Consider the following 25,375-nt stretch of genomic DNA (forward strand, 5'->3'; position numbering starts at 1 on the left):
ATGCACAACTACAGTACACTGTGTGTCCATGACTGACTGTATAGACACGTACATGTAGCTGTGCCTCCTGAGGATGCCTATTATCTGCCGGTATGGTCCTGTGGGTTGACAAATTGAGGGGCAGCTACCATCGAAAGGTCACATTCTCAGTCAGGAAGGACCAGTGGTTCCTGACTATTACCCTTTTTGGAACTGCACAAGAACAAAAGTAGCTCCAGTATTTGTGTTTCACACACTCTTATGTACACCCATAAACTGTATTTATTGATATACACATGTATATGCTTGTTTGGGGCACTTTTGTGAAGCTATTGCAAAATTATTTGTAACCAAACATATTTATACTGACTTTGGTGTGATTATTAGAGATGGACTGTGTAAATAGTTTTATGTTTATAAGCTCTGGACAGACTGGCGACCTGTCCAGGGTGAACCCCGCCTCTCGCCCGGGACGCAGCTGGAGATAGGCACCAGCAACCCTCCCGACCCCATTAGGGACGAATGGTGTACAGAAAATGGATGGATGGATGGATGGATGTTTACAAGCTGATTGTAGGTTGTTACCCATAATGTCCAATAGGGGATGCTGTAGCTCAGTTCATGATGAGATTTGTCTTCATTAAAACCGGAAAACAAGAGTTAGGATGGTCTAATAGTTTCCTGTCAGTCAGTACTTCGGGCTGAAACATTCCACGGACTAGACGAATAAGAGAACGTTCTTCATCTTTGGGACTCAGGACTGTTGCACATTCTTCAGAGAACGGCTAAAGGCTTCCTAGCAGCACAACACGGACTGTACCAGCATAAAAACTTTGCAGGGCTTGGACAGGGGAGCGAGGTAAATATTTAGAGCTGTATTTGTTCATAAAGTTAACAATTTCATGTAATGTATTCATGTTCTGTGTCAAACAAAAGCACTTCAGCAGCTGTATTTTATTTTGTAGATGACTCTTGCAGGTAAAAAAAATATTCAGATAACCCCTCAAAGAACAATACTACTGATGTATTTTTCAAATAGCAACTTTGTATTTGGAGAAAATTACAATTGATCATCTAAAAAAATTAAAAAAGCATTTTTTTTTTTTACAAATTATTTTTTCCTACCTCTTTTATGCCTTAAGAAAATAAAATCAAACTGGAAAAGAAATCTGACACAAAGGATCATAATTCATGCATGTAAGGGTTAAGCAAAACTTAGTTTCGAACGAAGTAACTAAATGTGAATCTACACCCGTCGAAGCTCTCCGTGTTTTCTTGGCTCTGAGGATTCTGATCTGAAAATTTGAGCCGATATCAATAGCCAACATTAATATTGATTTAATAACAATATTTACCAATTATATATATCTACACACATACCTCTGACATTACTTCTCTGCTTCAGTTAAGTGCCACACAATCCTGCGCTGCATCATCATCGGAGCACACAAATACCACAGACCAAACTCTACGCTTATGAAATGAAACATAAACGGCAACAAGATAAAAAAAAAAAAGAAAGAAAAAAACCCCACTGGTTGTTAACATCGATCCATTTACATCTGTCCAACTGATATGATATCTTAAAAACACGACTAATATTGGCAGATACCGATGTTGATGTCGATATATTGTGGTAGTGATTATCGTTTGGTTTTTTTGCAGTGTGACAAATGATCATTTTCTTGAGGTGATTTTGTCCAATCTGTGAACAGGTGTATTTCACAGTATGTCCGACCACATCAAAACTATGAGCATGGTTTTCACATGTAAACCGAAATTGGATGTGTCACCATAAAATTGGCATTTTACACCCTGGTGTGTTTAAATAATAATAATAATAATAATAATAATAATGATAATAATTAATAATAAATAAAAAGCTAGCATCAGTGAACGGACTGGAACAGGCTTAACCGGAGTAGTTTGGCTGTTTGCTTAATTACTTAAACAAAAGAAGGAAATAAAACACTTTTTAGTGTTTTTTCTTATTTAATTTTGTCCAAACTGTGCACATATGTGCTTCTCAGTATTTTCCCAAACCTATATATTTCAATCCTACACCAAAATAAACTATCTTTGTTAATGTTTCTTTCCTATTGTTAATACAGCTGTTCACAATGTTTGCAAAACGAGTCTTGTTGGCCAAACTGAAGCTATCATAATCAGAACTTTTTTCCTCACTCCCGGCTTCAACATGTATGACGGACCCACCAGCCTACAGCCCAGCAGGCAGACCCTCCTCTTCCTGACCCACAGCTGCCCTGAACGCTCCACCCGCCTCTAATGCCTGTCTGGGTGAGTATTCTCTAAAGCCTCTAGTGAGGCCGGCTAGTTTGCAATGCCTGTATTCCTGAAACGGATAAAAACAGGCCTGCCAGGATATCTGCCGATGGTTTTGATTTAGACGGATGTAAACAGGCGTGGATGAATCATTTTGTGAAAACCCTTCGAGTCGCATGCATTTATGTATTCAGAAAGTGTCGGACCTGAATGTTTGGGCTGCTTTTGTGTGTGAGTTGGAGGAACGGGTGTGTGGGGGAGTGCTGGTAAGGAAAGCAGACTTAGTTTGGTAATTGAGTGCTTAATCCCATCAAAGAAAGCTCCTTGCCATCCTCTTCTTCCATAATCTGCCAATAATTACTCAGTGGCAGTATTAGACTGTCAAACACACACATACGCAAAGTTGATCCTGTGCGGATGCATGGAGAAGCAGAGTGCCTCTTTCAGCCCTAAAGTCACTTCATCTTAAATTTAGATTTTTTTTTTTTTCGCCCAACCATTATAACCCATGGACGAACATCCCGATGCAATGTGTTGCACAACATGACTCCTTCTTTCTGGCTGATGAGTGTTTTAGTTCCAGGTTATTTTTATGTCACTTTGTCTAATGTCACATAAGCTGTTGTACCTTTAAGCTCGGTATTTTCAGACGTTGAAGCGAATCAGAGGAAGAGATGAGCTTCCTGAACGTATAGCTGAACAAATCTGCTGTATGCTCACATGGCCTGCAGGTTTCTGACATTTACGTCACCTTTATGGGGTGATGTACTGTACAGTTGGACTGTTAAATAGTGCTAGGATTAAATGTGTAGTGTACATCCTGCTAACTCTTTCTCTACTATTTCTCCTGACACTTTTTCCTTACAGAGAGGTTTTATTGACTTACCGAAACCTTGTCAAACAAAGGCTTAAAACTGTCCTTAATGAAAGACACTTGTACAAAATCTATGAAAACAAGAAAGTGTTTCCTGGTCTGGGTGAAAAGAAAGGCTGTTTGGACATTATGAAGATTCTGTAAGGAAATATTACACCATGTCTGTTATCTTTGGCAGCATTTTGTTTCTATGCTCCTTTAGTCCGGAAGAAACTTCCAGAAAACTGCAAAACGGCCAAAACGCTGAGATCTTTCAAATCCCACCTGTTTGATTAGTAGCACTGGAACATTGATGATTATTTCACCACTTAAACTCACTAATAGATTATTACATTTTCTTCCTCAGAAAATCAGTTAATCTGTGTTTAAAAAAAAAAAGAGGAAAAAAAATCCCACAGAGAAAATTAACATTTTGATGAAGCAAAACAATGAATTCTACACCCTTCATCCCATTATGCATACACTATACTTCATGCATTACATGTATTTGATGTGGAATGCCAGGTTTAATGATGGCATTTGACAAAATGTAATGTTTAATCCTTGTTTCATAAGAGGTGACCGTTTGGTGTTTCCATGGTGTAAAGCACTTTGAATTACCTCCATGATGAAATATTCCATATAAAAATAAACCTGACTTGAACCTCTGCTAAATTTGAAGCGAGTTTGGAGGGGTTGAATAGTAATAGAATCGCATTTTATGTAAAATATTTTTGCTGTCTTGAAGAAATAAGTTTAACTTTGACACAAAGGAGTTTTATTTGCTCTTGCGTTTGACTAGCTAGCCCGTCGACTGCAACTGATTTGTGAAAGCAACAAAAAGATAGAAGGGTGGAATATTTTTTGTTTATAATCACTGTACATGCCACCACGTTTAGTCCTAAGCCGTGGGGTCGGTGTGGTTAAAACCAGTGCTGACACATCTCTAAACGGCCCCAGCTGGGCGGCTGTTGCTCATAATCCTAAATGATCCTGGTGAGCCAAAGATGGGAAGGAGAAGCAGGAGGAGAAAGAGGTGGTTTCTTCACGGGCGGCAGTAGCCAAAGGGACAAGCTCTAGTGCTAGTAAATAATATGGTAAATACTGAGTCTTTTATTCCCGAACACTCCCATCTGTCTGGCCCAGGGAGGGAAAATAAACACTGGTTGACTGGAAAGTATAGAGGGAATGTGATGAAGCAGCAGGGCCCTGCAGCACATTAGAGATGCAGACGTTTGACTGGAGGCACCCACAGGCCCAAATTTGTAGTAGAAAATGAGTATGTAAAACTCTCCCTGCACCATCAACTATTATCAGTATGCCCATGAGTAAAGCACTTTATCTGGCAGGCTGCCTCAGAAGGGCTGCTGGTGCATACAAGATGACAGTGGTTCCCCTTAAATCTAACCTGGGAATAAGACTCAGGCCGCCGAGGAGTCCATGGAAGCTGCAGTTGGAAATGAACCGGCTTTTCTACTGCAGGGCGTCGCGAAAAAAAAGAGTCCGAGCTGGAAATTACGTTCCTTTTCCAAGCAAACCGGAGAACGTAGCAAAACGCTGTCTTTATGTGTAGTCATAAAGGCGGAAATGTTTCCATTTCAGAACATTTGAAGGGACATTTTGAACGCTTCGGAGTGAAATTCAGTAAAGTTATAGTAAGGCAGCTGTCATGTCTTTGAGTTTATGGGAAAGTAAGTAAATCCCAGGAGGACTGGATGGTAACTTGTCCTCTGAAAGGGAGTCTTTTTAAAAAAAAAAACTCATTACAACAATTTGTGACAATCTTTTTATGAAACTTGTTCTTGGTTTTAGCTTATTTTTCATTAGCTTGTTTAACTGAGTACTTTTTATTAATAACTTATTTTATTGATGTCTTTTTAAATTTGTTTTTATTAAAACAGGCCTCTCTTGTAAATAAAAGTTTAATGAGATAACCTGTTTTAATAAAGGTTAAATCAGATGGAAAAAAAATATTGAAAAGTAGTTCCTCTGCAGCTACCTGAAACCTAGCATGGCTGTGTTTCCATTCACCATATAATTGTGTAATATGATATTTTGAAAATAAATTTGCTTAATGGAAACACGCAAATTTGAAAAAAAAAAAAACAACTCATTTTGGCCACATAGAAATTGGTTCATGTTGGACTTTTTTGCATCATGAGTCACATGATCAACAACTGAAAGTTACTACCGGCACAAACCACAAAGAAGACGACAACAGGAAGTAGCTGGAGGTTTATTAATGACTCACTGCGTGAACAAACGTATTCAAGAGTGATTTTAGTTGTGTTCATTATTTAATGAACACATTAATTGCAAAATTGTATTTTCTTCTACACTAGCAGATTATTGAACTAAAGTTTTACGCAGAGTGGAGGAAACTTGTACACGTTTTCTCCTTTGTGTCTGTAAACAAATACTTCTTGAAATTTTAAACATAAAAAAAACTGATTTATAATGTTACAATCTGGTATTACCTGACTTCCTCATTTCTCACAGCAAGTGCAGCTCTTCCTCACTCATGCAGAATCTGTTCATTCTGATATTTTTCAGTGATAAAGATTGATTTATGACATGAAACTATGGCATGATGCAGGATCGTTAATTTACAAGCTCAAAATCTAAATGAGTTTAAAGCGAACACCATATCAGTTCAAATCTGAAAACCGTCTGTTATCACTCTATGATTTAGCTTTTCATCATTTCTATTTATTCAAACAGCGACCAACAGACAAATCTTCTCCCTCGGTGTCTGTTGATCGCTAATCTGCTTCCTGCGTTGGGGAAACAGGAATGTGAATATTGTTTTTTCACCGTCACTGTTGCCATGTTGGCATCGACGTAAACTTTCAGTCACATCATTATTAAAAAAAGCATGAGAATCACATTGAGATGTATTTATATTATAGACAGCTCAAGGAAATACTGATGATCATCCAGCACAGCTGCTGGAACACTGCAGATGATGCCAGAGGTGGGATTTGTGTGTAATCACGTCGAGATGCGTTTCTGTTGAAATATTCACCGTGTTTCTGTGCATCTCTGCTGCTTGTATCGTATTGTTTATATAATGCTTAATAGTTAATAGCAAATGGCGTTTTGTACTACTCAGATTGTTAAATTCAAATTATATAACACAGAAAAATCTGCACAACGTATTGAAACCTGAGGTCAAAATTAAATGCATTGAATCTGATGTAGAACTATTATTTGTCCAACAGTGTAGAGATGATTAGTTGTGCTGGAATGTAATACTAAATTCAAACTTTAGAATGTTTATGACAAATGTATTGCTCAAGACAGTTTTAAAGATGATATAATCCTGAATACAACACAAGATAGTTTCTATTAGGAAAACTGTTTCTTTAAAATCCGACTTACTAAAAAAAAACATGGAGCTCATCGTACTTTCTCTTCTATTGGGTGCACTTGAACATAGGCCACACTCACTAATTAAAACAAATATTTTTTTTTTTACTCTCATGTAAAGATGCCAACATTACAGTAGCTAGCCTTGGAAATTTTAACCAGGTTCTTTCAGAAGATTATTCCTGTTAAAAAAAGTATTAACCCTTACAGATTTCCTCTTTTTATGATTTCTGCCAAGTTTAGAATATTTCAGGTCTTAACAAATCAGTATGTGGACTGATTAGACAAAAGTGGAACTTTCTGGAAGGTGTTTATACCGTTTTGGTGCAAAAGTAACAGATGAAGGTTTAAGACTTGAGGCTGAGTCCAGTCTGGGCCAAGTTTTAGCCCAGACTGGACCCACAGGCTGAGTGGCATGGCCTTAGATCAACTGTTAAAGCAAAAAATGTCTAGTGTTGCTGAGTTAGAACGATTCACCAACGAACAGTGGGGAAATATTTCCTCACAGCGATGTAAAACTCTCATTACCAGTTATTACAAACGCGTAATGGCAGGTGTTGCCACCAAGGGGGCACAACCAGTTATTAGATTTAGAGGGCAATTAATTTTTGTAATAAGATCCGGTTAGTTGGGACAGCTCTTTTCACATAAGAAAATTAATTCATGATATGAAAAGGTGTGTTTTGCATTTCAGTGGTTGTCTTGGCCTGATGTTAATTGTGTTTGATGATCTGAAACATTTCAATGTGACAAAACAGCAAAAACAAAAGAAATCTGTAAAGGAGAAACATGATTTTACAAACCTGTGTTAGTGAGCAAAGCTGCTAATTAGTCAAATCACCTTCTACTCCGTTACAGAGACTCCTCATCAGCCTCCAGAACAGCACACATCCATCCAGGTCTGGTCCTCACTTTACTAATGTGCTGCTGTAATGTTGTGTTGGCTTATAGCTCACAGCATAAGAAGAGGGCACGTTTGTTTTCATCCAGTTGTCATGCAAATTTTGAGTGAACTTTTAACATTTTTGCATAAAAGAAGAAAAAGAAAGCGGAAATCAGACAGGTTACCACCTACTGGTTTTTGAAGTGAATCAAAGTGGGATTACATCATGGCTATGACACACAGTAGTTGCTTTTCCACTGATCACATAATTGTTCAATTTGACATTTCAGAAATGAATTTGCTCCATGGAAGCACATCAATTTAAAAAAAACCACAAACCCTCTTTTTTTTGGTACTAGAATGAGGTGTTTTGTTTTTTTTTGGCTGTATTGAAATGAGTTTATTTCACGAACTGCAATGGAAACACTTTGTTCACATCACTCGAGTCAAACCACGAAGAAGAAGGTTAGTAGTTGGAGGGCAATGGCCACACAACATGTTTTTAATGATTTCTTGAGTGAACAAACTTATTCGCATTTGATTTTAATGTTGTTTCCTATGTAATGGAAACGAAGCAATTGCAAAATTGTGCATTTTCGACAATACCTCAATGTTGACAAATTTTTTTTTTTTTTTCACACATTTGTAATGGATCAGCAGCTGATTGGCAGTGTGTTTCCATCTCCCTTTTAGCACATTAACTCCTTTCGGAAAAACTAAAAAGCGTAAAAACGTTTTTTTTTTTTTTTCCGAAAATGATTTACAACGTTGTTATTTTCACCACTCTTTTCTAATGCGACTTCAAAATGTGTCTTAAAAAAACCATTGATGGAGGAGTTGCTTTATTCAGAATTGCAAGGTCTATCCGGTCTGGCAGTTCATTAGTCCTAACTACCATCAGTGGGTATTTGGAGATATTTTACATTTTTGTCAGCTGTTCTCGAGGTTTGAGGTTAAAAAAACACCCACGCATTTTCTGAATTTTATTTTTCTTGATCAGAAACACGATAAGCTAAAAGCTGTTAAGAGTTGGGCCACAGAATTGCTATATATTTTCATAGTGTAGAACCCTGAAAATATTACAGGATATATTTTTGACGGTGTAAAATACCATAAGCCTTAAAATACTCGAGCATATATTTTTGAAAACTTTGTCTTTGCAGTTGTTTTTCATTCCTTTCTGAAAACCAACAGAATCCACGTGTTTGGCTGCTTGACATATTCATCTTTTGATCGGCTGGAATATGTTTAGATCAGTGACATCCCGTTTTGAATCTCTGCAAAAGCAATATCCCAGCTTACCTCATAAATCTGACACAAATCCTTGGGAAACCTGCTGATCAGCGGCAGAATTTGTAAAGCTACTGTAGAGGATACAATAATATAACAGCACTGATGTCGATTTGCTGAGCGAACAGAAAGTAAAGTGCTCCGGTGTGAGGCAGGCTGTTTTGACATAAAATACGTTCTCTCACACTTGCATTCCAAATATGTAACATTTATGACTAGATATATTATATTAAGATATCTTGTAATTATATTTTGACAGGACAAAATACTGAGTTGTATGGAGGCTGCAGATGAAGCTATTTACAATAAACTACTGAATATCTGAAACATATTTCAAATAAACAAATGACAAGTCATGAAATCAATTTGCGATATCTCACATTTTGCTTTTTAAAGATATCTACTGTCATTTTTACTCATCAAAATTCCTTTTAAATGTGTCTTTAAATGAGTTAGAGATAACTTAAAAATATTTTTGTAGTTTTTTATTTCAGATATATTGGATTAACGTTGTGACTAGATTTGTGTAGCATTTATAAATTTCAACAAAACAATGAAAAAATAAAAGATTTTTTTTAAAATGCACCATTTTTAGCTTGGGAATGGTTTGAAAGTAGTTCTTAGCTTTTCAAAGCCAATTTTAAGTGAAGCTTGTGTGTCGTAAGAGAAGAAATGGAAAATATTGGAAGCAGTCTTCATGTTCATGAAGTTCCACGTATCCTGTTCTGCTGAGCTCTTTGTACATTGTGACATTTTCTAAGAATTTGGCACAGAAAACTCAAAATTCTGCAGGCAAGACTAGAGTGCGACAGAAGAAAAACTTTTAAGATGGAAACGTTCGCAAGGAAAATGAACAACAATGGTTTAATTGTTTGACAGCTAAATTAAAAGTGATCTAGTGGATTTGTTTTTTATAACCAGTCGTGTTGCCAACATGCCTTTTAGAAAGATGAACATGTTATCTTCGATCTGTTCTTTTCCTGAATCTTAAACTTAACTCTCTTAGTGGTAGCAGAAAAGGACAGTAATTTAAGTGCCCAAAATGTAATTTTGACTAATAAGTATGTTTAAGAGATTTTGAATTGCAGTTACAGGCGAGTGATCCTGCAAATGAGGAATCTGTTGATTTCATTTGAGAAATTTTAAACGGAATTTTGACTCATCAAAATGTAACTGAAGACATCTTCAATTATTCTTCCTAGTAGTCAAAACGCCAATGCAGAGATCTTAAATCGGGGTTCAGGATAGACAAAATATAGATGTTTGGTCAACATACATTTCTAGACATCTAGAATGTAAATACAGGTTGTCAGACAGAATCTGTTTGCAGTGTTCAAACTGTTTTTTTCTGTGTTTGTACCTCGATCTGTATTACATTAGTATTTTGAGGTTCAAGATGTTGTTTTGTTTCGTATTTTTGATTTTGCGTCGTAGTTGATCTCGTTGCCCCTTCCCCTCCATACGTGAACATGTATCGCTTTCTTCATCAACCTGCACGATGCCTTCATAACTTTACATCTCTTTCAAATGAGACAGAAAACAGTTGATCAAGCTTAACTGTATATTAACGGGGAAGAAGCTCCCCAAACGTACAAAATGAAAGAGTCGACGACTTACGATTTGTCAAACGAGAAAGGCACACGTTCAGCCATGCTCCGTCAAAAGATGGAAATGGGGCAGCGTGCTTGGTGGACGGGTTGACTTCCTGTCTTGTAAAGCTGTCTTATTAGGTAAGAAAAAGGGGAAGCAGGACGACCAAGGAGAGGCGGCAGCAGACTGCTAGATCATTGTGTGGCAGATCAGTGTGGCCTCTGGCACTGTCACAACTGCTGCTATCGCTGCTGTCGGATGACAGAAAAAAACAAGGACGGTTCAGTGGAATCGGAGCAGTTTTACTGATTAGAAATGCTGACAAAATATCCTATTGAAGCAAAGACACTTAGAAACCCGGAACAAAACAGCAGAAGTTTTGAGAAGCTGCTACATTTTAGTTGTAGAGAATTTAAAACGTAAATAGTCCAAGCACAGTTAGAGCGAATGTTTTGTAATACAGTTCTGTAGCTGTGTGTTTTTTTTTTTTTTGAACCCACAATTCTCCTGTTACACACTGAGGCCTTTAACACCGAGTCTGTAGCAACACTTGATGTCTAAATGTTTTTGTCTCACATTTCTGATTCGTAACTTCGGGCTTGCACACATCAGCCGTATGGAATATAAATTGTGTGAAATCCGTGCTATTATCAGCAGCGCTTCAGTGTTGCTGTGGAAACATCATTTATATGCAGACATAATCCTGTGATGATGTTCACTCGCCTATCGGTGGTTTCATGATTTTTTTTTTTTTTTTCTTTTAGTTCGTGAAGGAAACAGAGAGGAGCCATTTTGCCCATTAAAACTGTCTTAGTTAATAAACAAAATCTGATGATCTAAATGATGAAGGACATGCTTTGAGTCGCGCATCTCACCTTCTCTGACAGACAAATCAAGAAATCCCACATTAGATTCTCCACTCGGGCATGTCGGACCGGCACACAAACGAGTCCGCCCGCCCACGCACGCACGCGTGGCGGGGACGGGGTACATCGCCGTCATTCCAATTAGCTGTTTTCACACTTGGCTAGTTAGCCTTGTACGCCTGCAAAAAGTTCCATCTGTTTATGTATCACAACTTCATGTTTCTCATCCCGGCTTTCACAGGTCATTTAATCTGCCAGAAGGGAGTCGAGCTTCCACAGACGCCCGAGAACGACTCAGTCGTCATCGCGGAAAGCTCCGGTGACAGAGGGCAGTGGCGGTTCTGGAGGTGGGAGATGCAGCTGTTCGCGGTGACAACTCCCGACGTTTTACCACGCTGCCACGTGAGTCTGACACAGCTGCTGTGGACGGGAACACTTCCACAGCCTGACATGAGACGGTTATTTTTAGCAAGAGGACATTTGATGGCTTGATGAAGATTTCAGTGGAAACAAAGTTGTTGTTTTTTTTTGTTGTTGTTTTTCTTTTCCAAGAAGGATGACATGACGCTAATCCCGCCGTAAGACAGATAGACAGCTTCATGCTCGGTTTGAGGGAAAACGTGCACAATTCGCATTTTTCAAACATGTCCCCAAACAACTACATCAGTGATTACCACAGAAGTGAAAATCATCTGCCTTAATTAAATGCCATAATCACAATTAGACTGACAGACTTTAGCAGTCCCACACACATTACTGCAGTAAACACACACACACACATACACACCCAATCTGCAGCTAAGAAGCTTTTATTGTTCAGATTAGTCCAAACCTGATTTGACTGTTTACTTACAATTTAGCTGTTTTTGTGATGTACGCCAATTTCCTTCCGAGTCTTATGCACAGTGTTGTTTTCTGAGAGGTACTTGCAAAGCAACAAAGATGGACGGTAATGGGTAATGTACGAATCAAACCCTGACAATGACCAGGAAATGTTAGAAGGGCAATATTATGTAAAATGGACTCTGTTTTGTTGCTTTACATCTAGTTAAAATGTTATTCCCTCATAAACAACATACCTGGAGTGTTGCTTTGATTCTTTATCAAATCAAAATCAAACTTTATTTGTATAGCACATTTCAGCAGCAAGGCATTTCAAAGTGCTTTAATCTCCCTTGGCAACCATTAAGCTATTCTAAATGCGTGGGTGGACGTAGCCCCACCTTTGAGGACGAAGCTCCTCCTCTGAGCTGCAGTTTCCAAGCTTCTGAGCTTCTGTCTCACCTGCAGCCTCACCTGCTCCTTCAGACTAGCCAGCAGCAGTTAGCAAAGACCTGGTGAAACTGCATCTCCTTAGCTCATTGTACAACCTAGTTGTAAAAGAAAAACGTGTTAATAGAGGATCTATGTTGTGGTGACTTCCCAATGGTGGAGTTTCAGAAAGAGCAGGAGTTTTTAAAGAGACAGAGACCCAATTTTATGACATCAAGTTACTAAGTCAAATTTATTTTAAGTCATGCTTGATGTATATAGTGTTTTATAAAAACTGAAGGTAAAATAGTTAACATAGTTGATAGATACTATGTGGCTGGAAAACACATAATACTGGCCCTTTAAGTATGTGTTATTCACAAAAGTAAGAATGTGAGATGGATGGTGTCTTGTTTTTGGTTGGTTTTCTGTTCAAATTCTGTGAAAAAGACAACTAGCAAAACAAACAGGAAACGTTGGACTGCCTGATAGAAGTAATTTATTGGGAATTCCAAATGCTCAAGAATCTTAAGAGTTGAGGATTATAATATGTCCATTTACTGGGGATTGCTTCATCCGCAGAACCATATAAAGGATATATACCAGGGGTCCCCAAAGTTGGTCCTCGAGGGCCGGCCCCCTGCATGTTCAAGTTCTCTCCCTTGTTTAACGCACCTGGATCAAATGATGGCCTAAGAAGAACATTGACTTGCTGAAAAGGTATGTTGGTACTACTCGGGAGAGAACTAAAACATACAGGATGCCGGCCCTCGAGGACCGACTTTGGGGACCCCTGCTCTATACTATGAAAACCAGGAACAATAAAGTCACACAGCGCAGAACATTTTGGGGCAGGGTAAGGCCAGGCTGGTGTTGGTCCAATGGATTTTCTTCACTACAACTTTTTTGATAAAGTTCTGATGTAGTGAGTGCTGCCGTCCACTGGAGGGTCTGTGCCTTACCAGAAACACAAAAACCCCACAACAGAGGCACATTTATCTGAAATATGTGGTCCATGCTAATTTGCAGCCTATTCTTCTTGTTTATTGCAGCCATCTGCAACGTTAGCATCTGACAAAAATGCGCTTTGCGTCACCTGGGTCATTTTGAAAGTTTGTTCAAAATTTGCATGACAATTGGAGGGAAACGTGGCGGCTATGAGCTGTTTTCAGTTCATTTGGAATAAGCGCAGAACTCGAAAGAGTTATTAAGTCAAAACTTGAGTTCTACTTGGCTTGAGGTATCTTCGCTCAAATAAGACTAAAAGGAAATTAGAACGTCTTTCTTTTCACATTTCAATCTGTCCCAATTTCTTCTGCTTTCCACCCCCAACATCTGAATATTTGCTGAGAAAACTCCAAGAAGAACTTATCAGAACTCCAAACATAAGTCAGTGGTGTGTGGCCTGAATACACAGCTAGCTGCTAAGGCTGAGGAAGTTGGGAATGTGCTCCATTAGGTTTTTCTCTTTTTTAAAAAAATATGACAAATTCTTATCTACAGCAAAGGACTTTTTCCTAGAGCAACTGTAAATGCTTTCATGAACCGCAGTCTGAGTGTGAATTACTATCGCTTTTAAACGAGAGGGCAAGAGACTGGGAAGGCAGCCAATTATTAGAAAAAGTTGTAGATTAAAGTATCACTTTAAACATGTAAAGAGATAGAGGAAGCGACACGTAAGGAGCTGAGCTTGAGGCACTGAAGAACGGCTTGGGTATTCATTTCTAGGACTGATCAAACATTTTTTTTAATTACCTCATCCGAGCGTGTGCCGGGGCTTCGGCGTCGACCACTGCATTCGTGTTGCTTCGCGTTCTTCTGCAGCGAACCGATGCTGAATTTTATGAGGTTTGGTTGAGCCGTCTGATCATATTTAGCCAGCATCACGGGACTTTGTCAAGCGCAGTTTCTTTCTCTACATGTTGCTTGCTAAAAATCAGTTGCAAAAGTGGGGAAAAAGAAAAATGGTACAACTTTATTTTTGATGTACTACATTTCAGTCTCTGTAAAATAGTTTTGTTTAAGACGAGCAGAAGCTGATGGATAAGTGCTGCAGTTCTGCTAGCTGAAGCTTCTTTTTGCTGCACATAGTTTCTCATCGGTTATAGATGATGTTATCCTGGATTGCGTAAGATTTTCATGGTGTCCTAAGGCTCTAATCGCTGTATGAAGTCAGCGCTGGGTGGAATATGGAAACCGTAGCAACAGAAACACAGTGCCTTTACGGTTGGCTCCTTCAGTAGGACAGCCAGGCACTTTGTATTTCTGCTTTTTTGCAGATTGCCCAGTTTATATGAGGTAGTAGTAATCCTGTCACAATAAACTAGAAATTAAGTAATCGTATAACAAATTAAACCAGGCTGCATTTTTTTAAGGCAGTTTTTGTTTGTTTTTTTTAGTTGCTTTATTTAGAATATTTAACATTTTCTTCCTGTTTCTCTGTTAAATATTAGCTGGAAATGAAAGTTTATTGATCTTTGTGGGAGTGTACTTGCATTATTATGCCATTGCCATTGTATTACTTAAAAATGATCTCAAGATAACAGTATTACTGTTTATAGTAAGAACTTCTGGATGAATTTATCAGCCAGGACAATATGTTTTTTGTTATTTTGTCAGGCCTATGCATTATATTCACGTTTATGAGGAACACTCAGATACAGCTCTATAAACTATCACCAGCAGAACAACGAGCATCAAATTCTCAAACACAGACGCTATTTGTGACATGCAGTAAACAGGAAGTATTTATGCACTGCTGTCTTGACAACAAAACTGGACAAAACGCATGTCGTGGAAAGCAAAGTCTATCTCACTTTCTGTTAAAGATGCCAGACATCAGAGCTGTCCAAATCTTTTCCTTTCTTATATTAGTAAATATTATGATGCCCCTGAGCATTGTGGGGAATGATATTTGTGTCGCCTGTGAACATCTGCTGCCTTGAGACTAAATATTACATCATTATGTAAAATACATGTCCACAACACTTGGCATATTTCAACCAACCAACAATTACTGCACACCAAGCAGTTCTTTGTGATATAAATATTGCACACACTGATATTGTGATGATGCCATATTCGCTGTACATTGTGTAGTCTTACCTCAGATTGTTTTAGATTATTTAATATAAAATTAAATCAACAAAAGAAAGCATAAAACATTTCTTGAGTCACGCTAACAAAATGTAATCAAGAAAACACTTTTTATTCTGACAATTTATCACAAATTAATACAGTTTCACATCTTGTTCACTTAACAATATTCAGAATGAAGCATGAATTGCAAAATATGTAACATTTTTACATAACAATTGCTTTGTCCTTGATTTGTGATTTTAGTAACAGTGGTGGTTTTCGTTGTCTTCAGAGTCACTGCAGGCACTCTTGTTTTTGTTTTTTTTGTTTGTTTTGTTTTAAACAGGGTTTTTTTTTTTTTTTTTCACAGTCAAAAACACAATAAAACTATAAAAACTGCCTGGTACTGAAAGCCAAATGCTTAAAAATGGGACAGTGGGTATTGAGGGTTTAATCATGCAGAAAAGCCACTTAAGATTAAGATTACTGTGTTATGCTAAAACTTGATTAAATATTGAACGATTCAGTCTGTGTTCCCGTTGTAAACTACATCAGCCATTAAATATATTTTATTTCACAATTTCAAATGTAATAACAACATGTTAAGAATATTTTTTTTTTTTTTAATAGAAGTTGTTTGTTTTCTAAAATGAAGTCCTTTGGGGAAAGTCCAATATGTGGCAACGCTGTATTAAAAATAACATTTGTATCAAAGTTGAAGTTACAGATGACATCATTTTCTGTCACTATTGAGGATTAGAAAACTTTGAAGGTTAAGAGATTCCATTGGCACAGTGAAAAATGGACTTTTAAAGCCTCCATATGTGGACAGATGGAGCAAAAATTTCCTCAGCGCGTCTGACCCATTTTACAAAGCAGCTGATTTATTTCTATATAAAAGGAGGAAAATTAAAGGAAACTGACTGATAGAAAAACTAAACACTAACACATCTTACACACATTTAACTAGTCCAAATAAAGTAAAAATAAAGTGTGTGTTGGGGGTTAAATAGATGACCAGTTTGCTTATTGTTTTGTTGCAAAGTTGCACCCAGTTATATTGCTGCAACCATTAGGAAAATTCATCTGCCAGAGCAACGTTTAATGAAATAAGCAAAGTATTGCCAAAGTAAAGGACACAAAAAGGTCAAAATTTGCACAGAAACATAAAATATTTTGTTTCAGAGAAACCAATTGCACTTATTTGTTAACCTTGTTTTTTTCCAGCCACATAAACATAGAACCCTAAATAACCTATTTAGACAGTTTATCAGTTAAAAATAAAAAATAAATAAAGAAAAGATGATTTGGCATTAGTTTCAATGTAACATTTTCCAGGAAAATGGGTCCTTCTATAGTGAGTGATATTTTAATTAATATCACAAATAAATATGTTTACACTTTTTTGTTTGTTTCAACAATGACTAAGAAGTTTTTTTTTTTTCACAGTCAAATGAGCACAATAAAAGGTTTGGATTGCCTGGTACTGAAAGCCAAATGCTTAACACTGATGAGGGAACTATTCATTTAATCATGCAGAAAGCCACTTAAGTTAAGATTACTGATGTTATGCAAAACTTGATTAATTTGAAATGAAAGCTTCCTCCATCGTGTCTTTTCTGCTATTTGCTTTGTGAATGATGTAGTAGGTCACTGATCATTTCAAAGTTTACAGCTAACAGTAGATGTGGGGTGATGCTAGAAGTTGTTTGTTTTCTAAAATGAAGTCCTTTGGGGAAAGTCCAATATGTGACATGCCACTGTGTTTGCACACACCAACACATTTGTCTACCTGTCTGTGCCTGAGTTAAGTGTGCTGGCAGGGCTATAGCTATTAGACTGCGCCTGTTCATCAAAGCCCTGCTCCCAGACAACCTTGTCGCCTGGCAACACGAGCGAAGTTCACCAAGAGTAGACCAGACTCAAAAGAAAAAGAAAACAGGAGGAGGAAGAAAGGGCAAGCTCCACCTCGCCTTTTTTTTTTCTTACCTTTTGACTTTGACTCAAAGCGTTACAGACAGATGTTGACTCTTTTTTTTTTTCTTTTTTCTTTTTTTTAAACCTACAGTTCGGCGGCGCTTCTCAGTGGCGCCCTGTTGCTCGACAGAAATATACCTCACTCCGCACAGACAGAGCAGCCGCGTTCCCCCAATCAGAACTCTCATCGCCCTCCGCCACGTGCGCCAACGTGAAATGCGTCTTCATTTTGGAGCCGTTACACCGTAGAGCTGCAATTACCCACTGATGCCTGCTTACTGCCAGGCAATCAACACTCCATTAGCCCCTCCACGCTCAGCCCTAAGACACACACACACACACACAGAGATATCTACAGATACACACACATGCACAGAAACACACTTGCCTCGCGTCATCTACGATTCTGGAGGGGACACAAATCATTACTGACTGCTGTGCCTGCTTTTTTTCCCCTCATTGTTGATCTTGTTTTTCCAGCATTTCTTTTCCCCCCTCAATCCTAAAATAGTGTTGCTTCTGTAGCTTCTGCCTCCTAAAGGAACAGATTCCCCCCTCCATTTAGAACATATCCTGGCTGAGGAAACTGATCATGTAATACTTTGCCTTCGGTACAGTAGAGAGTAAATGTGTTATTCATGGCCAGAGGCATTTCTATCATGTTAAGTGGAAAAATGTGCCACGCAGAGCGAACCGGGATGCAGGTGGTGGTGAAATGAACACAAACACACACACACACACGCACACACACACGACAAAACATGTTTAGAAATCAGCACACAGCAATACAGATGCGTGAAGTGCAAACAGACGAAAATAGGAGGGGCGGGGGGTTGATGCTTAAATCCGCTTCCCCGGTTAGAATGCTAAGCCTCAGCAGCGACTTTTACATTCCAGTTCACAATCTTTGGACTAATGCATATTCCTGTTCACTGCGCCTCTCTTTCTTTCTAACTTTCTAATCGAGTCGAGCACACAGGGAGAATTTAAGTACGTTTTCCACCCGCGCCGCATGCTTTGTTGATCTGACGGTCCTTCGCAGCGTGTGAGCGTTGTTACCTGCCGCCCTTCAAACTGGAAGGGCTGCCCTTCACGTTGCCTACTTCCTGCTGCCGTTCCGTCTGAAGGCCTGAGAACAAACACTCAGTCCAGACTGTCATTAGTCACACAGATGACTCAGTGTTTTTCTCACAGAATACTAATCAAACGCCGTTGCCGTTCCTCGTAGTAGAGCCGATTTAACTGCGTTTTTTTTTTTTTTTTAATGGAGAGCCTAAAAACTTAGCAGCCCACAGAAACAAGAAATCACCTTAAGTAGAACCTGTATGACAGCATGAAGTAGGCTTAGGAGTTCTCCAAAAGCAACACAAGATGGCCGGATCTCAAGGAGTTTAAGAGATAAGAAAACGTCATAAATGTGAGCAAAACCTTTTCAATATTCTGATAATGTCAAAAAAGTCAAGCTTATTTTGTATTTCAACAACAAGGCAGTTCAATGGGCTTTTCATCATAATAAACAGCAATTATGAAACAAGCAATCAACATTGCATTTTGTCAAGTCATCAAAATCATCAAGCAATAAAATATTGATCAATATGCCAGTTATTAATCAAAGACAACTCAAAGGCGAAAAAAATAATAATAAAAAAATTTAAAACTGAGGTTGCATCTAATTTTGTTTTTGTTTGAGTTGTTTTCTCAGCAGCTCAGCAGCTGCTCTGGATCTGACAGAGCGCAGTAGAGCGAGGAACACGATTCTACTTCCACACTGAAACACAGGCGGGTTCAGCCTTGGTTTAAAGGCAGTCAGTGTTTCAGTTGCTTTGCAGTTTTCTGGTAGTTTGTTCCAAATTACAGGAGCATAAAAACTCAATGCTGCTTCTCCATGTTTGGTTCTGATTCTGGGGATGCAGAGCAGAACCAAAAGACATGAGTTCAAACGCTTAATTAGGAAGTGCAAACGGAGGAATTCTGTTGACACCGAGACATGGTCAGGTGAACTCAAAAAAACTGTCCTTAATAAGAAGTAAAATGCAGATCAAGATGGACAATAAGGAAAGTTGAAGAAAAATGGGCTGCATGGTTGAGTCAACAGCAGAAAGTCATTTCTACTAGCAAAAAGGCGAGCCCCAAAACCTCCGGAACAAAGCTATTTGGAGTGATGATACCAAAATTGGACTTAATGGCCACAACAATAAATTCAACATTTGGAGAAAAGCCAACAAGGTTTTCTACACCAAAACACCGACGTGGATATTTTGGGGATATGTAGGCAGCACAGGGAGGTAGGAAAGTGGACGTAACAGCAGCCAAGATTAAATCAGAAAGTCACCAGGAAATACCTGCAGGAACATCTGTGCCTCAGAAAGTACTTGGACATTTCAACATGAAAATGATTCAAAACACAAGGGCCAGCGGACCGACCCGTCACACCGAGTCCAATAGAAAATAAAAGGAAGGTGCCGGAGTGGCCTCCACGGTCTCTTGAACTTAGTATGATTCAACTATGGTCTAGAATTTACTGTTCAACCCAATAATTTACAGAAATTCTGATGTTCTTAGCCATCAGAGATGGTAAAGCATGAAAGTTAAAGGATGTTAAAAGAAGCTTTTGATCGGGATGGATTGGTTTATCTTGCAAAACTACAATGGATTTTTTTTTTTTCGCATCATACGAGTCACATGTTAAACAATCGAATGTTGCCACTGGAACACTTGAACTAATTTAGATTGTTTCCAACAACGTAGGTACACTTAATTGACAAAATAATCCGAGCGATTTCTAGTAATTCTGTTTCCCAGGGCAATACCCATGTTCTTCACTTTAAATTGACAGTTCCCTCTTGTCACCTGGACCCCCCCCCCAATGCCACCCCATATTAGGGATTATCCGTTTCACCACAGCAGTAAGGCAGACGTTTTGGCGGAGCGTCGTCTGTGGTGGAGGGGACTGGAGCCGGCAGTAGCTAATATTCTGCGGGCTAAACAGTGATTAATGAAATCAAACAGACAGCTTGGGGAGTGTTTCAGAGCTTCCAACGAACCGTGTGAGTCAGAGAAGCAGATATGTGGAAGAAATTCTTTGATGATTCATTACAGCGAAATTAAAAGAAAAAAAAAAAAGCTTTGTATACCGTCTTCAGCGCCTACATCATCTTTTACGATTGTATAAAGAACGAGCTCTCGGCACACAGTGTGAAATAAAACCTGTTAAATTGGTAAAGATGTAGAAGACATAGGTATGATTAGAAAAGGTGATAGTGAGCAGTAAGTGAATGTAAGCATTGCAAACCTTTTATTCACAGCAGTGTTATGAACATGGAGGAAAATGTGAGGAGGCCCAGGTGAAGATATTTAATTTCTACATACAGAAACATGAAAAGGCAAAAAAAGCTACGGAAGGAGCTGAAGAACTGTCTGAGAGAGTGACCATTGGAGACGAACTCCATGCTCCTGCAGTAGAAGTTTCAGATGGAAATACTAAATTGATATTGACTTGAATTTGACTTTGGCATAAAATCCTCCCAAAAAACAACAACACCAAAAAAAACACACACTCTGCAGCTGCTGGAGTGAATTTAATGTTGAATTTGTCTTTTCTTAGAAAATCTGAAAACAGAAACCATCTTTTCTCTGCAACTGCTGCTTTCCTTTCCATTAGTACTTTTCCAGTGGGACCACATGGCTCACGAGTAAAAGATATCAGAATACCGTATGAAAAAGAAAAGCATTTCCTCCAGAATAAACAAATTGGAAAAAATGCAATTATTATTTTTTTCTTTTTTTTTCCTGTTTGGTTCGCTTGTAAGTGTAGACATTTTACAAAAAGACAGCGTGGCCCATGGTGTTTTCTCTGTTTGTCCAATACATGACCCACAGAAGAAATAAACAGCTACTTACACCAACATCTCCATGAAAACCCAACCTGTAGTTTGTGGTAGTATTCCAGTTAATGCACTCATCTCAGTATTTTGCCCATTTCTATAGACCATAATAACTCATAGATAATTCAGCTATTTAGTCATGTTTTATTTAGTTATCCTTCAATACTTCAAAAATTAGCAGTTACCTTTTTATCATCTCGCATTTAATTTTCCATCCGAAAGGGTGATATTTGTACTATTTTGAAAATTAACCAAATGTAATATTGACCAGAATAGAGAAACAAATAAGCATTTATGCTCTAATAGAAAGAGATTAAAACTTAGTTACATTTCTAAATGAATCAATTAAACAGCTTTTAGTCTTTAGAATGAATAAGTAGTTTTATGAGCTTTAGCCTAAAGGACAAATGTAAAAGTGATATTTTTTTTTTTCCGCCCATGCAGAAAGTCAGAGAAACAGAAAAAAGATTTTGCAGTATTTAAGTATTAAACTGCATTATTTAGCATACATAAAAATAGAGTAAAAATAACTGTTGCCTATTTGCCCTGGCAACATTCTCCTAGTGCTCCATCCTAAAGTGTCGTAGCTCTACTTGGAAAGTATGATTGTTGTACAAGTGACATTTTTCTTCTGGAATAAACTGAACTTTATGTCTGATGATGTTAAGAAACGTCTTGCTGTTTGCAAACTAAAAAGCTGCATTGTTGACAGTTTGGAGTCACAGTCATCTTTCCATCCGACTGTAATGTATAAATATTTAGAGTGTACCCTCTTAGATTGTTCAGTGGAACTTACCTCCAAAGTATTCTCTATTTGTGGCTCTATTTGTAGCGCACGTCTAAAATACTTGATTGATAATCACCTTGGGAAGCTAAAATATTTAGGTTGGCGTTTACAAAGCAGACGGTCCAGAAGCACCATTTATATTCCTCTGCGCTGATTGGTTGTACACCAAAGAACAGAAATAAGGAACAGAAATGCTCCATTCGCTTCTGGAGTGGAGGGTTTCCACCTTGAGCATCGAGACTTACTATTAATTTGGTGTTTTTACTATTGAAATGGGCAGTTATCAATGTTTTTAAGAGGAAGTCCCAGGTATTTGTGAATTTTAACTTTTAGGAACCTGTGGTCCCAAACGTCTGCAAATGCTGGAGCTGTGCTGTAAATATCTCATATTTAGCACTATTCTGTGAATTTCTCTTCCTTTGGTTGGCATTATCCTCAACAAAAGAGTCAATATATCTTTGACTCACACTGTTGTCTGCGTAATGTCTTTAATTTAATTAAATTTAATTTACCTTGGGGATTAAATACTTTTGAATTTGATTTGAATTTTCGTTGAAAACATCTTTTGCTCACTTGGGTTTATGAATATCAAGCGATTAAAAACAAAAACAGAAAACGGGAACCATTTGGCAGTCGAAAGCACCGTCTCTTTTTGTCGCGTCGAGCCTTAAAATTCTGATCCGGAATTGATTCGTGCCTGAATGAGGTCTACCTTTAGCTGCTGCACAATAAGCATTGGAAGTTGAGTGGATTCAGCTTTTCCAATAACAGTCATTTAAAAATGATGATTAGATTCCACACAGATGTTGGATTGGATCCATCCCAACAGCAACAAATATAATTTTTCCTTTTATGAGATTATATCCATAGCATTGCTGTTGATGTTCAACCACAGAAAACCTGACATAGACCTTGACGCAATGTCACTGTACTATAATACACAAAGAATCAAATACCTGGCAGTTTTGCCTTTCAGGGACTGACAGATTGATTAAATAAAACACATGAAAGGCATCATATCCATCCATTTGTATAATCTGACATAACTCAACCTGTTTGGTAAAAACCTGTTCGGTTTTTCAGTTTATTCCAGTCAGAGGTTTTCCATTATTTAACTGTTAAAGATGATGCTGTCTGTGTAATATATGGAACTCTAGACACAATCCTGAGTAGATATCAATCCGTCTGCCCACATCGATTGCACCACAAACGCACTTACTCACTCAAAGTCAATAAGAGAAAGTCGTCGTCTTTTGTTTTTCGCCAATCTCACTTCATCCCCCCCCCTCCACTGCCAGTCCCCGTCTCCCATTCTTCTCAATGGCAGCAGCAATATAAATAATTGGCCGTAGAGCTGAAAATGGAAAACAGAAACACAAAGTAGAGATAAGAAAAAAAAGAAAATCTCTCACATAGACATCTCATAAACCACCACCCTGTCAAAAATGAGCCTTATTCCCGATTGCGGTTTTCGATCTGTGTGTCAGTGTACTGCTGAAAGTAGTAATTAGGTTGTCAAGGAGAGAGCATGCCAAAAAAACATAATAACCATTTCACACACACATATACACACACTGGAAGGGGACATTTTGGGGATAGAAGAGCCATTATGAATAAGCTGATGACAGGGACAATTGTGTGTCGTATGACTTCACTCCATTACTTACCTCCAAATACTGGCTTATCATTATGCAGATATGTTTTTTGCCTCATATGGACATAGATGTGAACATTTCCCATGGACGTTGTGGAGAATGTATTTAGTTTTAGATTTCCACAATAAGTAGTAGCACAGTTATCTAACAAAATCTATACACTTCCAAAAGATTTCATCCCAATGGAAAAGTTTGAGTTCTAAGTTTTAGAACACATTATTTAACATGTTATTTAAAAGTATCTCCAGATTAGAACACCCAGTTAAATATTCTTCTCATTTAAAAGAAATGTTCATCTAAAAATGTCCAATTCTTTGTAGATTTAGGTTTAAAGGAATATGTAATTTTTACTGACGTGTTTATTCTTTCTGGAAGTCATTAGCGCTATGGACTGGCCTGGCGTCCATTCTTCCATTTAAAGAGAATTTGTTGAAGTAGACGAGGATTAGGGTGACGGCCAGGAAGCTTCCAACCTCAAAGACCCAAAGATAAATAATTGAAACACCTTTCCTATAATGTTGCTGTTGATTTTTCTCTTGAAGTGACATTTTAGGGGTTTTTGAAGACTTCTTTCAGCATCTTGGGGCATGCTTTGGGGGTGAACTGGCTTTACCATTAGTAGGACGGCGAACTTTGTGCTTGAACTCACTTTGCTTACAGAATAAATTTGAGTCGGAAGCTTTTGTGGAAACCCACAGCTGATTAACACACCAGCTTTGTTTGGTTACTCACAGTGCCGTTGTTGGTTTTAGACAAGAATAAGAACAAGAGGAAGAATTTGACAATGGTGAGTCATGTGACCAACTGCTTTTTTTTTTTTAATATATCGGATGAACAAACATCTTGATGTGTAATTTTAATTGTGCTTCCTGTTTAATGGAACCACGACAATTGCGAAATTGTGCTTGTAAATTCCTATTTTGTCCGAACGCTGGAAGAAACAATTTGAAACATTAGCAGAATATTGACAACGTTTTGTCATGGAAACTACTGCTGGTAGATGTAACCCAGATGTTTCTGCAACAAGAAAAACAGATTATGCAGATAGACAGCACAGACGGTTGATTCTTATCTGTTCCAACACTGACTGCGTTTTGCGTTTGGTTTTGGACAAAACCACACTAAGCTTCTGAATTTACTTTTTGAAGCTACATAACACAACTGAGACAAAGGAACCCCAAAAATAAACAGCAATGATCTGCAAGACTGAAAAGGAAAAATAAAAATAAAACATAATTCTTAACCCTGAACTACATTTTAATGACTTCTAGTCTTTTCTTCTCTGAATTGACGTCTTCATTCTCTACATAAAAACATCTTTCCCCAAAGTTCTCGTCATATTTACATAAATATTTCAAGCTCTCTCGTCTGTTCCAACTTCCATTTCAGGAGGAAGACGCGCCGTGACCACCGACTGCAGCTCTTTCATCGGCCTTTCTCTCTCGATTAGGATCACAGCAGAAGGAGGTGGGAGGGGAGAGGAAAACAGGAAGTAGAATTAGTGGAGGAGGTGGAAGGAGGGGAGGGCATATTCTCTAGGAACACACACCAGTTGACTCTGTTACACCCTTCACAGCAGGAGCTGCCAATCCAATTATGCCCACGGCCTGTCCGACACACACTCACACCT

The 25,375-nt window shown here is 38.2% G+C and overlaps 1 long non-coding RNA gene across 1 annotated transcript in view; it reads left to right on the forward strand.

The window, feature by feature from the left end:
• Positions 1-669: 669 nt before the first annotated feature.
• LOC122820518 overlaps positions 670-25,375 on the forward strand; it is a 94,632-nt gene continuing 69,926 nt past the window's right edge. Inside the window, exons 1-3 of the long non-coding RNA XR_006368809.1 lie at positions 670-838; positions 2,197-2,277; positions 11,355-11,515. This is a non-coding gene — a long non-coding RNA (uncharacterized LOC122820518). The remainder of the gene's footprint in view (positions 839-2,196; positions 2,278-11,354; positions 11,516-25,375) is intronic.

This window comes from Gambusia affinis, linkage group LG18 (genome assembly GCF_019740435.1).
Source record: "Gambusia affinis linkage group LG18, SWU_Gaff_1.0, whole genome shotgun sequence".
NCBI lineage: Eukaryota > Metazoa > Chordata > Actinopteri > Cyprinodontiformes > Poeciliidae > Gambusia > Gambusia affinis.